Raw genomic sequence first — 16,604 nt, 5'->3', positions numbered from 1 at the left:
TTAGAGCTTAAATTCTCTGCGATTTCAATTCATTGCCTGTCAGCATATTAAAACGGGTACCCATCCACCTCTTAAGTAAGAAGAAAGGGTCAGTCTGATATTGTTGTTGCAGGGCTTGCATTGATTGAATGGGGCTGGCATATGTATGTGATTTCCATGAGCTCATCCACTCTCCCTCTGTCAGCTCTCCTGTGTCCTAACAGATCAGACATTCTGATGTCTCCCCCTCCGGTAGATTCACACAACCACGGCTGTCAGTTTTCACAAATTTATTACTCACAGAAGGGCTGTCATCAGCAATGTCCTTTGTGGCAACACCATTTTGTCATGTGTCATGTGGGACAAACACATTGTTTCTGCTAAGATTCTTTACCCTTGTTTTGATTTGGGAGCACAGGGAATAATACCCACAGCCAAGTACTTAGCCCTCTTTTCTGTGGTCCATTAAGCTATTTGGATACTTATCCATGATAGATTTGGCAATTTGTGAGCAATAACTTCTGGTTGGGTTTTTGACATATTTTCTTTACAGCGTTAACAACATCTCTAACCATTTTGTGCCCGTAATCTGCTTTTGGTCTCTTCTCCTGTGATGTAATCTTAGACTCTGGGTCTTCTTTCCTCATGGAACTTCAAAGGTGTCAGTCTATGAATTATCCTTTAGTCTTGGAACACGTCTTTGTGACTGTGGTGGACTGTGCAGTGCCACAGATTTCAGACACATGTACTTTGGATAAAAGATGGAGAGGATGAGGTAGATGACTGGTTGTCATGTTCTTCATCATGGCCTGAAGGTTTAAAAAAAAAAGAGAGAACAGTTAGGAATGGGAAGAAATGAAGAAAAGTCTTAATTGTAGACAGAAGTATGTGGAACCCCACAAAATTCATGACAAAAACACAGTTTATTCAATATTCAATAAATCTGATATTTCTTGAATGCCTTTTTGAATCAGGCAATGGAAATTAAGGTCCACAAAAGGCAGTGCCTGACACTGCTTAACAACAACAACAAAAAAATATTCATTGATTAGAATCACTATTGCTTCTACTATTTTACCAAATACAAATCCAGTCTCCTTTTCATCTATTACCACAGCCATATACTTCACATGCTACAGTGGCTTTATACTGTGCAAAAGGTGCTTCAGTAGTGTTCTGATCTGAGCCTTTCAATTTTACAGCCTCCTGAATGCCGGCTTTGTATATCTGCCTCTCAAACTGACTGGCTCGGACAACCTGAACAATCCATGGAAATAAATTACCACGAGAGAAATATGATTACAATAATTGATGCCTCTCTGCTAAAGTGCTACACAGAGTTGTGAAATTACTTAACCTCCTCAGACAGTGTTCAAAATAAGTATGTTTGCTTTTAAAACATAGTGTCCAAAGCTGGATAAGTGGACCAAAATTGGATGGTAAGTTCAGGAGAGTGAATCAAGTAATGGTGTTTTGGCTTCAGTGGTTTGTTTGGGAATAGGACTGTTCTTATTTCAATAAGTTTTTCAATAAGAATCTTTAGAAGAGCTGTCAGTTTGGTGTGGATTTTGGGGTCAAATATCAGCTCCACAATTTCCTTGAGCACCAAGTACAACTGGTTGCAGGTTAGCTAGCAGGCACTAGCTTTGTGCTACACGTCCACCTAGCTTTTCCACACCTCACATACTTTATTGTTTCTGTCAGTTCTCACAGGAATTACAGTGCACGAGATGGTGAAAGCATAGAGCAAGGTCAAAGGATACACTTCCTTCAAAAAGAGAAGGTCTCAGGTAGCCCTGCCTGTCGAACATAAACGTTTTTCGTAGTGCGGAACACTGAATGAAATTTTATTGCATTGTGTATTTCTTGCTGTAAGGACAACTCTTCACTGTCATTTTTATTATGTTCTATGGTCCTTTTTTTGACCACGCTTTGCAGTGGCTGCCCCAAAGTTCTCCCTGCCAATGAGGCTGTACCAGCAGAAGTGAAAACTTGTTTTCAGTAAAACCTCCTATAGAACAACACCCCAGATTTTCCCTAGAAATTTCAACCAATTGCAGCCATTGTTTAAGTCTGTTCCAGTCTTAAGAAGACTTGAACCCTACCAAACAACTTGAAGACCTCCTCCTGCAAAGCATTTCCTATTGCATGGGGTCAATGGCAGATCTGTTTTGCAGCAAGATCTCAGCTAATGTCACCTAGCTATCCAACCATGAGTCTTTGTAACCTCAAATGAATCCTAGAAGATAACAGACACTGACAAGGTTTTTTCCATTTTGTTTTTCTAGTTTCTCCCATCTTTAACACTTTCTAACACGTGTTCTCCCTGGTGCATTCTCCATGAAAGAACTGTATTACTGTCTGAAGGAAGAGTGGTTCATAAGAGCTTTGAGATTGTCTTTGACAGGAACATACTTGCAAAAGTGTAAAAAACATGAACTCATTTAAAGGCCAAACAGAGGGAACAGGAAAGGAAACGGGCCTTCAACAAGGGAAATCTGGCGACCCTGGCTGTGAGGTTCAGCTGAGCAAATTAATCTGCACCTGTGGTACAAACAGTTTCAGAGACAGAGTACAGAGCTAGAAGCAGCCTTTTAGGTTTGATATGGAAAAGGCAAATCTAATCTTAAATCAGCATTCCTTCTTAGAGACACCGTGTTAATCAATTCATATTGGGTTAGAACTGAAAAGAAAACAAACAGGTGGGTCCTGCAGTAGTGGTGTGAGACTCAAGTATATCAGCTTTATATTTTCAGGACCAGTCCATCTACTAACCTTTGTTGCAGGTTTCTCCCCGTATCTCACTTGCATTTGCTGCTGGGTGTCTCCACTGTCCAGCCTGATTGTAACAGAGAAGCAACAAAACAAAAACAAAAAGCAGGTGTACATTTATTTATTCATTTTAATTCCAATTGGGGGAAAAAAAAAAACAGTCTTGTTGCATTAGAAAAACCATGCAACATAGTACCAGTAAATACCATACCATGTTTTGATGTTCTCCAGATCCACACAGTTTCTTTTTCTTCTTCCTAATTCAGCCAGAAAAATCTGCTTGAAATGTGTTTCATCTGTTTTGAAGAGTGGTGTTGCCTGTTTGTCTTCATAGCAGCTATCTGTCAGCAAGTTGTGAATTGAAAAATTCAATGAGCTGCGGACAGATTTGGTGTAATTTTTACCCCCCAAAAATCCAGTATGTCTGTACCAGCCCATGACTAGTTTCCCATAATGCCCTATGACTTACTGTATGTTCCTCTTATTGCCTGTATTTGACTATACTATTTTATTCACTAAACTGTTGGAATACTTTTTAAAGCCCTGAAGAGGGAAAAATCTCAAACAGTTTTGAGGAAAATCTGAAAAAAAATAAACCTAATTTGTGTTGCAGATTTTCTTTTCCTGCTTTTCTGTGCCGTAAATGTTGAGATGGTGAAAGCATAGAGCAAGGTCAAAGGATACACTTCCCTCAAAAAGAGAAGGTCTCAGGTAGCCCTGCCTGTCGAACATAAACGTTTTTCGTAGTGCGGAACACTGAATGAAATTTTATTGCATTGTGTATTTCTTGCTGTAAGGACAACTCTTCACTGTCATTTTTATTATGTTCTATGGTCCTTTTTTTGACCACGCTTTGCAGTGGCTGCCCCAAAGTTCTCCCTGCCAATGAGGCTGTACCAGCAGAAGTGAAAACTTGTTTTCAGTAAAACCTCCTATAGAACAACACCCCAGATTTTCCCTTTAAAGGGAATATCGAATCTGATAGTTAGTGAAAGTTGAAAGTTTCAGCATGAGAAGACGCCCATTCAGATAAGACAGTGATTTTTCAGTCTACCCATCCAGTGACAGGAAGTGCTGTTTTCTGGGGGGGGCTTCCAGTCTGTCCCCTCATTGTCCCTCTTAATGCCCGTGTCAACAAGGCCAGGCGGCTTTTTGTGCAACACAGCAGTCAGACAGCAGGGAAATCTCTGTTCAGGGAGACACCCTCTTTTGTAATGGGTCAAAGGTTGTGAGTAAGGAGGATGTCAGGGGCTGGAGTCAGCACTTTGGCCCCATGTGGCTACATCATGCTGTCGATAGTCATGAATAGTGAGGGGGCCACAGACAGAGGGCCAACTGGCAGCAGAGAAGACAAGAATGAATCATGTATTCATGCTGATGCACTGAATACACGTGACATGGGCTCTGTGTATGAGAAAATACTATTATTATACTAAAATACTAAAGTAAAATGAATAAAAAGTGATACAGTTAAAATGGCAGCATTACAATCTCATATTTAATCATAAGATATTTAAAAATTCATTCAACATGTTCGTTAGACCTCAGGGATTTACGCAATATTTTTGCAAGGAACACTGAATGTAAACAAAACTTCACAAAACTCCACAGGGAACCTTTAACTGGCTTTAAAGTGTGCTACCACTGATATGTACTTAATTTGTCTCATTTCATCATCATTGATAATAACTACATTTTTGATTACACCTAACACAATTGCGAATGTTAGATTTTTTTTTTTAGTAAATGGGTGTAAATGTGTTTATACAAGTATATTTGTAAAGTAGAGAAACCTTACATTCCTCCAATTCTGAATTCTGATATCACTGATTAGACAAACTAAACTGTTGTCAGGTGTTATGAAAGAAATATTCCTTGTAAATCTAACATTAACAATCCCTCATTAGTGTCTACACAGGATGAGTTAAGTTACAGTACTGCGGTGCAGTCAGACGAGTTTTGACAGCATTCACATGCCAATACATGAGTAAGTCAGAAGAAAATACACTTGAAATATGTGGGAAAAAAAATCTGGCTCAAATACGTCATGTGTGGACAAGGTCTCTAAAACTATTGTGGAAGGACACGACTGTTTTCTGGTTGGTGATTTCCTGTGCCGTTATGGATCTGTTGCAGAACAAGTCCACATTTGTCCAGGAATCAGCCCTTTTTCATAAACTGGGATGATGATGTTAGCTGGATAACTGCATCTCACCTTGCCAAGCAGCATTTGAAAAGCCCTCCACCCACGCATGTTACTGACGTCAGGACTGGAGGGCTGCATCTGACAAGTTTTGTAACTTTCCAAAACCACCAATTTGACAATCGTGCCCACTTCATGCAGCAGGACAGTCTTAACTTTTACTGTTTATGTTTGATTTTTCTCACAAAAACCTCTCTAAACCTTGCTCTCTGTGTGTCCAGCCATGATGGCTCAGATGAGAAGTGAGGAGTTGATAATAATATGTTTATACGTTCATCTGTGTTGTGTTCAGTTCTTACTGTGTGATTAGAGAAATAAATTTAATGAGCAGTAGCGAGTGCCGAGTTTTTTATAGCCTCACAGGCTACTTAACGGTTGCCTTTCCTTACTGGGGAAGGTTGTTGATGCTGAATACAGTCCCTTCAGACACTACTCAGGGCCTAAAGAACTACACGGTCTGCATGTTTCTTGAATAAATATAAATATTATTTAATCTGGGTTTCTACTTTATGTCATACAGTTAACATTATGTCTGTGCAAGTTCTCATTCATCCAGGTCATGGTTAGAGAGCCCAAACATATTTGGGCTCTCTAACCAGTCTCTAGAACTGAAGAAGCTTCTTGGATGAGTAGTGAAACGTCTTCAAACAAGAAGTCCAGTTGCCTTCAATCAACCCTTAGGATACAGTTAACATAGTATTCTAAGATACTAGAAATGAAGTCAAAGCAGCAGTCAAAGATAAGACAGTAAAGGACAGTGTTCTTTGTAGTAAACATGAATGTCTTCAGGGAAAAACTGTCTGAAAGTGTGCTCCAGTATCTCTGTTTGTATTTCGTTGCATCCTGCCCCCTTCATGATGGCATGATCTTCAGGAGTAGCCATTTGGATCAGGTATGAACCTTTTGCCTAGCAAACAAAGCTCTTTGTAATCATGCAACATTAAATAATCCCCTGGTAAACATGATTAACCATGATTAAATGATGAAATCCTTCAGGTTCCAGATGTCACCAAGCCCTAGACACCTGTATGGAGAGTCTTGGACCTTAATCGTGGTAACCAGAGGTCCCTACAACCTCCATGACCTTTTCCTGATATCCAGCCAGAGGAATCCTTTTCAAATGGAAAGCTACCATTCACCAGCTTTAAGGTTTGGTGGAGGAGGACATGGCTCATCTAAGCCTGCAGCACCCTTCTCATTGTTCTACCACAACATTTTTGGAGGTCTGGCAAGAGTTTTGAAATTATTTTGAACAGGAATTCCCCTCTGTTGATGCTGTACCACCACTACCACCACTCCATCCCAACCAGAGCTGGTTATTTGCTTTGTAGATTTAAATTCGGTTCCTTTGCAGCGGTGAGTTGTCCTTTGGTTGGTGCATTGGAAAGTGGGGCGCAATATTTATCTGTCAAAGTTTTGTGTTTCTCACTGATTTGAAAATGGCAAGAAACAGTAATGATAACAAGCACACACACATCTGCCCACAGCTTCAGCTGACTGACCAGGAGTATGGAGAATAAAGTGTCTGTTGAAGAGAGAGTCTCTTGTTTGCAGTCAGACTGAAAGTACAAACCCTGAGGCCAGAGGCTCCATCCGCCACTGACCGGCCAACTGGCTTCAGCATAAAGCTCCATTGTCATGGCAGATGTAGTTAGACACCATGATGAATTCTGTGTTGTTGTTTTCCATTAGTTCTATCACTGTCTCCGCTAACCAGATGTTGTTTGATTTCAGTCATTACACAGCTTTACAGATGTCTGCCTGGGAGTTTGTGTGTTGACTGTATGTGGGTCTGAATTAAACCTATATACAGTATAGATATAGGTTTAAAAATGTACGTGGGACCCAGTCAGTGTTGTCCACCTTTAAAATTTAGCACATAATGATTTTGACCCAATACGTTCAATCACAACATGAATTTCTAGCAGAATTTGAGGATGTACTATAGTTACCCTTTAAAAGATGCCACAGATATAGACTGTCCGTCCAAGAAAAACGACAGCATCAGTCGTTCATAGCCAGTTCCCCAAACCAAAGCATGACCACAATCATTTCCAAATCATAACCATATGTTTATTATTGCCACCACGGTGACAAAGCTCCCCTGACCTTGGTGAAGTAGTCATCTTGACCCAAACAATGTTTCCCAAACCAAGTGGTTTTTTGTTTCTAAACCTAATCAAGCCTTAACCATGGTGTTGTCAAATCATGAAACAGATCTGTTTTTAAGCAGTGATTTGTAATGGTTTTGGAGGCCACAGACAAATAATGTTATTACGATATTGGCATCATATTAGAAAATGCTTCTATGTGTCATTTCAGTTGGAAGACTTGTTGGGAAATACACTCAACTTGGAGATGATTCATTAAAAGATAATTAAAGGTTATAAAGAGTGACATTTTGGGGTATTTCTGAGTTTACTGACAGGGGTCTTAGCCTGTAGAAGTCAAATTAGTTTTTTTCGTGCTTCATAAACCAAAATTGCAGGCTTCACAGCATCCCATCATAAACAGTTGTGTGATGCCACAGTTGACAAAGATCCTTGTTTTTCGACCAGCCATTAAGTTTAAGCTGCGGCTTCCTTGCAAAAATATTCATTATAAATTGAATGACATGCATAGCTGAAGAAATAATCATCCCCCTATCATTAACAACATTTAACCATCTGTGTCTGTATTTTCACAGCAGTGTTGCCCAAGAGCTGAGGACCTTCAGTGCAGTATCACCTCACTGGGATGGGTTCATCAACTAAACACCCTTTATTTGTGAATTTGGTAATGGGTTAAAACACTTTAGCTCTATCCCATATGTTGACTAATGAAGGCTTTGTTCAGTTCAAATGAAGGAGGACTTCTTCTCTACCTTGTCAGTGGAGATACTCCATGTGACGTGTCGGTGCGTGGGGTTTCCATTCACACCTATGCACTAACCCAGTGTGATTAAAAGTGCAGCTGTGTATGCCAACACTATGAGAGCTATGTTTTTGTGTAGGTCCCTCAGGCAGCATTGCATGGCCTTTCACCACCTGTCAGCATGTGGAAACACACACACACACACACACAATCACACTGAGGCCTGGGTTACAGTGAAGGTGTGAATGGAAACCCTACATTTCCCAAAGCAAACAACATCTGTCAAGTTCACACTAGCTGCTCGCGTACAGTATGTGTTCATACTAGCTCTATGGCTGAAGTGGCACCCACACATACACACAAGCAGCTCTAGGGTGCCTCGGACTGAAAGGTGTGTGTGTGTGTGTGTGGGTGGGTGTGTGCGTGTGTGTCAGAGAGAGAGAGAGAAAAGGCAGAAAAACAAAAAAAAGAGCAGACTCTGTCAGTGTTTTGGTGTCAGCCGTGATGGATGGGAAACAGGGACATATGGTTTGCTATTGTTCCCCAGTAAATCCTCCTTTACTATTGAGCTGTTTGCTTGGTTTCCAGGCACTGGGTTTGACATGGCTGAGGTAGTCCATGACTCACAATGCCACTGCAAGTAGAATGAAGGAAAATAACATGAGCCACCTGTGGCCCGCTAAAGAGCTAAGACTGTCAGCTGAGAGCACCATGTCAAATGTTGCATTTCTATACTTGTGAGGACCAAAATTTCTCACAAGGACAGAAACCTGGGAAAATCCTTGAGTGAGAGCTTTATATTCCATAAATCTCTCAAGCTGGATGCAAACCTAGGGATTAATTTATTGAAAAGAAAATTCTTTCAATCCAAATGGTTTCCCTGAGAAGTTAGTGGAAACCAAAGCAAAGCTGGAGATCTGGGTGGTGAATATTGCACTTAAACTGAATTTGTTGTGCATTATGCAAGTACCCTCTGTATAAACACTATAAGCTCCACTGTAGTTAACATGAACCTGGTTGGAATGGTCAGCTTGTGTCAGTTTCTGATGCCAGTTCAAAAACATACATCTAGCACAACCTCACAAATGACAAACTTCCATGCTGACATGTAATGATTCAAAATCCCTGGATTAGCAAAGGAAATGGGTTTAATGAAAACTCAGTTTCTGTCTGTGACCCCTTCACACATACAGAAGCCATTTGGCTCACTGTTAATATGTAACTGTTGATTATCACAGCTTTAACTTTATAAATTAGTGGTTAGCATGAACAAAAACCGAAGAAACTTTTATTTTTACATCAAGCTCTACAGAGTAATCACAGGGAGACGTGTGTGTGCCTACAGTATGCATACGTATTTGAGGGGGGATCAGGGTGAAGTGCACCTTGAGGCCATATGTGAACCAAATGTGCTCAGAAACACCAAGGAATGAAAAAAAAAACTCAAGCACACACAAACATAGGTAAAGCCTGCCTACAGACCATAACTCTGTAGTTTGTGGTTACAGGATGCCAATAAATGGACCAGAACTCTGTGATTGAGTCTCATTTAATCTGACACCAGAATGAGTTGAGGTCTGCTCACATATGCTCCAACATCCTCTTCCTGGTCTAATTTGGGAGTATAGATCAGTCCCTGTGTTTTCTTTTCCCCCATGCTTCCCAGGCGCCATGTTGCTGCAGATTAGATCTGAATGAAGCTAAAATTCTCCATCTCAAGCTGTTTTGTTTAACATTGCAGTGATATGGCAAATCAAAATTTTTGGTTTCCTTAGAATTCTTTATATTTCTGTCTGAGGTGTTTGTTGCTATCTGGCATTTTTATAATTACAGGAAGACATTTGTAAACCACACGATAAGCTGTGTGGGATTTCTTTACCCTCCCTCCACATTATACATACAGCAGGATGCTGACTGCAGTTCACTAAACGACCCTCTGTACCATTAATAATAAGGATTTATTAAATTGCGCATACAGTATATATAACACTGCTGTGTTCAAAATTACTGACAAGGGCACAAGCCAGAGACCAAGATTTTAAACAGAGAGGGTGAGGTGTGAAGTATTGCATTTCACATATAAAATAATCAAAAACCACACATGCACATATGTAATTCCATTTCACGCAATAGACCACATCTGTATATGACTTTATAAGCTAAAGTAGACTTTGACCATATTCATTCTCGTACTACTAGACTTCCTTTTACAGTTCCTTGAAACTTTGGTTGGTGAAAAGGCTCTACTCTTAATTTAATACACTCATATTTGTCTAATGGAACATCTTCTGTTGTTGGAAATTCCCAGTCTTCAGTTTCCTTTTTCATTCATGGTGTTCCTCAACGGTCAACCTTGGATCCATTACTGTTGTCAGATCATTAGTAAACATAATGTACAATATCATTGTTTTGCTGATGACACCCAGTTATTTAATCTTCCAAATTTCCTGCTGGAGGTCCAACTGCTTTGGGGCAACCTCATATGGTATTCCAACCCCATAGCTAAGAAGCTCTGCTATAGACTATTGATGAAGGTGTTCACGTCTCCTCTCTCAGCTCTGTAAATTCTTGGTATCTGGGAGTCCTGTACAAAACCATCTGACAATCATTTTATTTTTTCCACAGGCTCAGGAGAAAGGAACATGTTTACTGCTTCCTTTTTTCTTATTTGAAGCTGTGCAGTCTGCAACCATTGCAGAGTGTGTGATACACCTGTAAATAATTATATATCGATGCTAACTATCACATACTTTAACTTCAGTCTTAATATATTTTCAATTAACTCATCACAAAAAGAAAAGAGTTCATTTTGCTAAGGCCATTAAAGGAACTGCCTATGCCACCTGACATCTTGAAATCTAAGCACCTTCATGTACACTGGCATTATGATTCAACAAATGAATAAGCTGAGCACAGGTAGCTGCTGCTACAAGGATGTAAGGGTTACTAACACACTTCAGGAAATCTTTTATCCCTGATCCTGCCCTGTAATAAACTCTCTCAAGTCCCAAACTGGAGTTTAACTTTGATCACAACAGAATCACTGCTGCTGCTGCTGAGCTGCTTGGATAACCCAGCACGTCGCACTTCTGGCAACACGCCAATCAATGATGTCACAGTAGGTGTTTTCCGTCAACCAAACACCTGCTGTGACCTCACTGGAGGTGAGCTCATGTCTTAATCTAAATACATTAGGCAAACAAGGATGCATGCTGATAGTATCAGTCTGTGAATCATCAGTGATGAACAAATTGACAAATATTAATACTGTTTTTTGGGCATTATCAAGTTTCATAAATTCATATTAGTACTCAACTGTGATATTAAGCCTGTCAAAAGTATTTTTGTGTCCATTTCTTCATCTTATCCATTCTGTCTTCATTCTTTTTACCAGCATGGGTTGAAAACACCACAGGTTCATGAAAGTCACGTTAAAATTCAAACCACATTTTATATTAACTGAGAACAGAAACACAAAGTTCCTTCCCTCTTTGAGTGACTTGTCAGTTGACATTTAGCTGATCCCTGAGAAAAGCACAAACAGGAATAAGAAATGGCTGTGTTTGCAGTGTTGCGACTTCTTTCTATGTTTTCTATGCATCTATAGTTCTGTGTACTTCACACACAACACAACATCAGGAAATTATTCTGACAACCTCTTTTTCTAAAAATGTAGAACTTTCCAAAAGGATTTTAATCCTCTAGAGGTACTTTTGATGCTTTTATCCCATGACAGAAACTGGCAACTGCAGGATCTATTGTTATTGATATGAATTCGTGCTGACTCCAGCCTCTGTGGTCAGCATGAATTCTGACATGAAATGAGATATCTGCAGCATGAAGACTGGAGCTATTAACTTTTTACAGACACCTTTCAAGTTGTCACACAGTGTGTTGAGTGTTTGACACACGAAAGACAGATTTAAACTGAAAGTACAAATTTTGAATGCATCTTCCAGTTTAGGGGATTCTTCAGGCCTGGACAGTAGCAGAAGAAACACAAATTTCTGTTATTTGTGTTTGACTGTTACCAGCAGGTCCAAGGCATCACAACTCAACTTACAACAGGAAACTTCCTAGCAAACTGAACATCATGTAGAAGGATTGAATGTTCTGAAGCCCACATCTGCTAATGTGTGTGTGTGTGTGTGGTATGCACGCTTAATAAATACCTCCTCATATGTGCGTGCAACTCTCCAAAACAGCAATGTGGGCAGAACATATGTATGTACACATGGCCTTCATTCATAATGAGGCAACTGCTGGGATCAGCAGAGGCTGTCCAGGGCTTTTTTCTATTTAAAGAGAGTGAACAGCATATAATTCTCAACTGTTATGTAATACAGCTAAAATGAATGCAGGAGCTTGAGGAAGCAATCACCAGGTCCTTCAATAACTCGATGTTTACAAAGACTCAATGTTGACCATGTCCCTGACTCAAACTTTTGTGAAATGTGAGAAAATGACTTTGAATTCATGGAGTAAAGTTGTAGTTTTCCGTTTTCGCTTCAGTGTAGACTTAAGATGCAGTTTTTTCCTAACCCATTGGCAGTTAGCTAGCTTTTGGCTAGGTTAACAGCCAACACAGTTTAGTTGTCACTCATTCAGTCTGTCTTTCACCACTTTCGTCCACACTGAAATGTCTCAGCAGCTACCGGATCCATTGCTGTGAAATGTGCAGACATTTATAGTGTGTTTTGAGATGATGAATTCTGTTGACTTTATTACCTGACTTTTTGTTGGGTGCCACCATGAGGATGACATTTTGGGTTTTGGTGAAAATGTCACAGTAACCATTGAATGTACTACTTTAATTAATTAATTTTGTGATACAAACATGTCCCTCATAGGATAAATTGTAATAACATGATCTAGACTTTGTGTTTAGTGCTAATTAGCAAATGTTAGCATGCTAACATGCTAAGATAAGGTGTTGAACGGGATAACATTATACAATGCTAAACATCAGCATGTTGGCATTGTCACTGTGAGCATGTTGTCATGCTAATGTCAGTATTTATTTGAAAAATACTGCTGTGCCTACAGCCTTGCAGAGCTGCTAGTGTGGATCTAGACTCTTGACTTCTTTTTGGTGTATGCTCAGGTTGCTCATGCAGTTGTGGGTTTTTAAAAATGGCTGTTGAAAAATGCTGCAGAAAAGAAAAGAAATGCTAGTGTACTTGACCAGTCCAGCGGTGAACTGTGGAACTATTGCCCAAGAAGTACGTGTAGACCCTGGTTCGCAATAACAACATAACCCATAGGGGTGGAACGGTGGTTACATGTGGTTAAAACTGTGCGACAGTCACAGTTTGGTTAGGTTTAGGCACAAAAAGTACTTGGTCAGGTTTAGGAAATGCTTGTGGTTTGAGTTAAAATGAATACTGAATGAAAAATGAAGTCTTGTGAGCTGATGAAGGCATTTTGGGAGACCCAAATGTCTCAAGTAGGAATGATAATTGAAGCTCAGCTGAGGAGAATTGAGAGAACATTTCAGGTTGAACTGTACATAATTCCATCCAATTCTGAAGGAGTTCTTCCTGGTAAACTGTATTTAACACCAGACTGCATCACAGCATGTCCTAATGAGGTTATTCTTTGTCTAACTGCATCATCAAATTCATGTATGTCTGAAGATTCTATTGGGTACCCAATTCATTCACCGTCATAACTAATGTGGCCACTAGAGTTCATCTGTCAATAAAACAGCCATGGTTTATAACAGGCTGCTTGGACAGACAACCTGTAGGGTTGTATTTTTTTTTAGCATGACAATCTCATTGTTTGAAATGCCCTATAATGGCCATTAAAGTAACAGCAACTTAAAACACTTAAATCAATCAAGTGGTTGTTACTTGAGACAAATGAAATATGTGTGACTTGCAACACAAAAAGGGGCCTCAGCAAGCAAAGTATAACAATGAAAGAAATAAAGTAACAAAATATTCTGTCTCCTCTGAAGGAATTTGAATTTAATGGGCTGTATATTCAAGAGTGGAGAGTCTGCTCCTGCAGCAGGAAAATGTCCCTTTCCCTTAGAAGAAACCAGAATTCCAGGTCTGCTCTTCCCTCTGGGCCTAATACCATCCTGTTTCAAACTGCCATTATTGTGTCATCTTGCTGGTTCATGAATTTGCCAAAAGTCAGAAACCAAGCTCTGTGCACCACTGACCACTCTGCTTGTGCAATGTGCCTCTGAATCTCGAAAATAGAATAAATATAAAAATAACTTAAAATAGAACATGCTTTTCACATGTGGTTGGCAGAAATGAAGTGATATGGATTTATGGTACGGTATATGACTATGTATATATGTATATGTTTAAATGAGGCTTATTCCGTGGATTTGCAATACAGTAGTACAATCCTGCTCTGGTTGTGCATGGGAGGCCTTTAGGCCATACTTGTCTGATGTGACATTTTGATCGGATTCCATTCAGTTTGCTTGAGAATATTTGGAAATTGTAAATTATACTGTGTTCTGTTGTTGAGTACAGAATACAGGCATCTATTCATTGTTTAGCTTTGACAGCCAAAACTTGATGAACATAGTGGAACATTTGGCAGCTAAACAGCCTCCATAATTTGGTGCTGGCCAAAACTAAAAGGAGTGTAAATCCTGGACTTACAGTCCTTCTGTGGCCAAAAACATGACTCCAAATGACTGCTTACATTGATCCATGTCTGCTTGGTGTGTAAATTGGCAATTCTGCTAACAACTTTATAAACCTAGTCCTAGAGTGTTGTTTCTATTTTCTGCTGCCCCCAAGTGAAAACAAGTATATATAGCCTATATTTCTTTATGGTATATATTATAACAGTTAACTAAAATGTAGATGGGTTATATTTATTTTATTCATTATCTATTCAGATGGTGAGAGGCAGCTGGTGAAAACTTAACCCCCAACCCCTACAAAACTGTTTCAGCATTATCATAACAAATGACATCAGTAGCCCGTCTGCTATATCTATTTGGTGTAGCAAATAATACATCTTGCCACAGTCTTTACTCTCTGTTTGAAAAATGTCTATAAAAAGACACTTTTAAGGCCACAATTACCAGTTCTCTGCTCTTTCTGTGTTGCTATATTTAAACCACTACTGTATAAATACGGTGGATACAGCTGGCTGCATGTCCAAGTGGAAAACATTCAAACGTATTGCTGTGTATAGATTGTGTATGGCACAGTGTATAGATTGTGTATGGCACAAAATAGATGTCTTTTGTATTTATCTCTTGCTGTTTTCTTTCTTGTCTTGCAACCTTAGCTTGGTGCCCGAGCTACCAAACAAACATCCGTTGGGGAAAACTAAATTTGGTTTGCATCCTAGATAGCAAAATAGCTAGTTAATGTTTTGAGCAGCTTAAACACATGCCTCCTAATGTCAGTACCAATACCACTGCTTTAGGACTGCAAAATAATGCACTGCCTTTAGCTTGTAAGCTACCATTAATAGAGAAAGTTTGTTTGCATTTGTGTATCCATTCTCCGTTGTGTCTCTGTTCCCCTGCTAACTCAGATGTGTAAAATATGTATTAGCACTTAGCCTCCAAGACTAATGGTTCATTTACACATATGGAGTCAAAAGGTTTGTACAGTGACTGCTGCTATTCATTGTGTATGAGACATGGCTTTGCACCCCTGTGTCATTATCTTAACAAACTCAAAACGTGTCCGGGTATACTACCAGAGAAAGTTGAGGAAGGCTCAACCTTGTGCAAATATTCTTTGATGTAGTGTGAGCAACAGCCAAACAAAAACCAGTTGCAATCACCTTGACTCCACTCCAACTCCAAGTAACTTCAAACAAAATGAAGGAAATGAAGGAAAAGCTGATTGTCGTGGTCTCCAACCTCCTAATCCCCTACAATGTGTCATTAACAAGTTACATAGCACTGAACTGAACTGAATAACAGAAGAATTGAAGAAGCCTCCTGGATGAGAGGTGAAACATCTTCAAGATCTACAACCAAGTCCAGTTGGCCTCCATTCAACTCTTTTAGATAACCATGACCTAGATGACTGAGAATCTTCACAGACATTGATTAGTGTAGTTTTCTGCAGACAGCTATATCAACATCCCAACACTGATCATGGTGGTTTGTGGGCATCTTCTTTTCACTCTGGTCGTTTTTGGGCTGCCCTCCACTGACAGCACACAAGCTGTAATTTCCAGCTAAAACTGGGATGATTTAACCACAGAGAAAAAAAAAACACATTTAGAACCAACACTCAGTTTGTGGTATGGAGCTGTTTCCAGACCTCTTTAACCCAGAAATAACCCAAAGACTCGATTTAGACAAACTGTTTTTTTCACTCCGCATTCTTCTTTTGTTTGTAAGCACTGCATGGAGATCAGTGGTAGCTATGCAGAGTTTGGATAAGCAGAGAGATCATATTTCAGTGAAATATATTCAGAGTACCATTTAAATTCCAGTAGAAAATTTCCTCAAGCGAAGGTTCAGAACATCAAACATTATGAAATAAAAAAAAAAAAAAAAAAAAAAAAAAAAATATATATATATATATATATATATATATATATATATATATATATATATATATATATATATATATATATATATATATATATATACACCTGCTGTGTGTGTGTGTGTGTGTGTATATATATATATGTATGTATTTGTATTTGTATTTGTATTTGTATATAGTAGCCACATAGTTGTATCAACATCTGCAAATCAAATATAATTCAATCTACAATTCAAAAATATTTATTTGGTTATTAGGTTAAGGCTGCATTTAAAAAATGAAACAGAGAAAATAAATAAAAT

Source organism: Toxotes jaculatrix, chromosome 20 (assembly GCF_017976425.1).
Source record: "Toxotes jaculatrix isolate fToxJac2 chromosome 20, fToxJac2.pri, whole genome shotgun sequence".
NCBI lineage: Eukaryota > Metazoa > Chordata > Actinopteri > Toxotidae > Toxotes > Toxotes jaculatrix.
Note: the sequence above shows the minus strand (reverse complement) of the source record.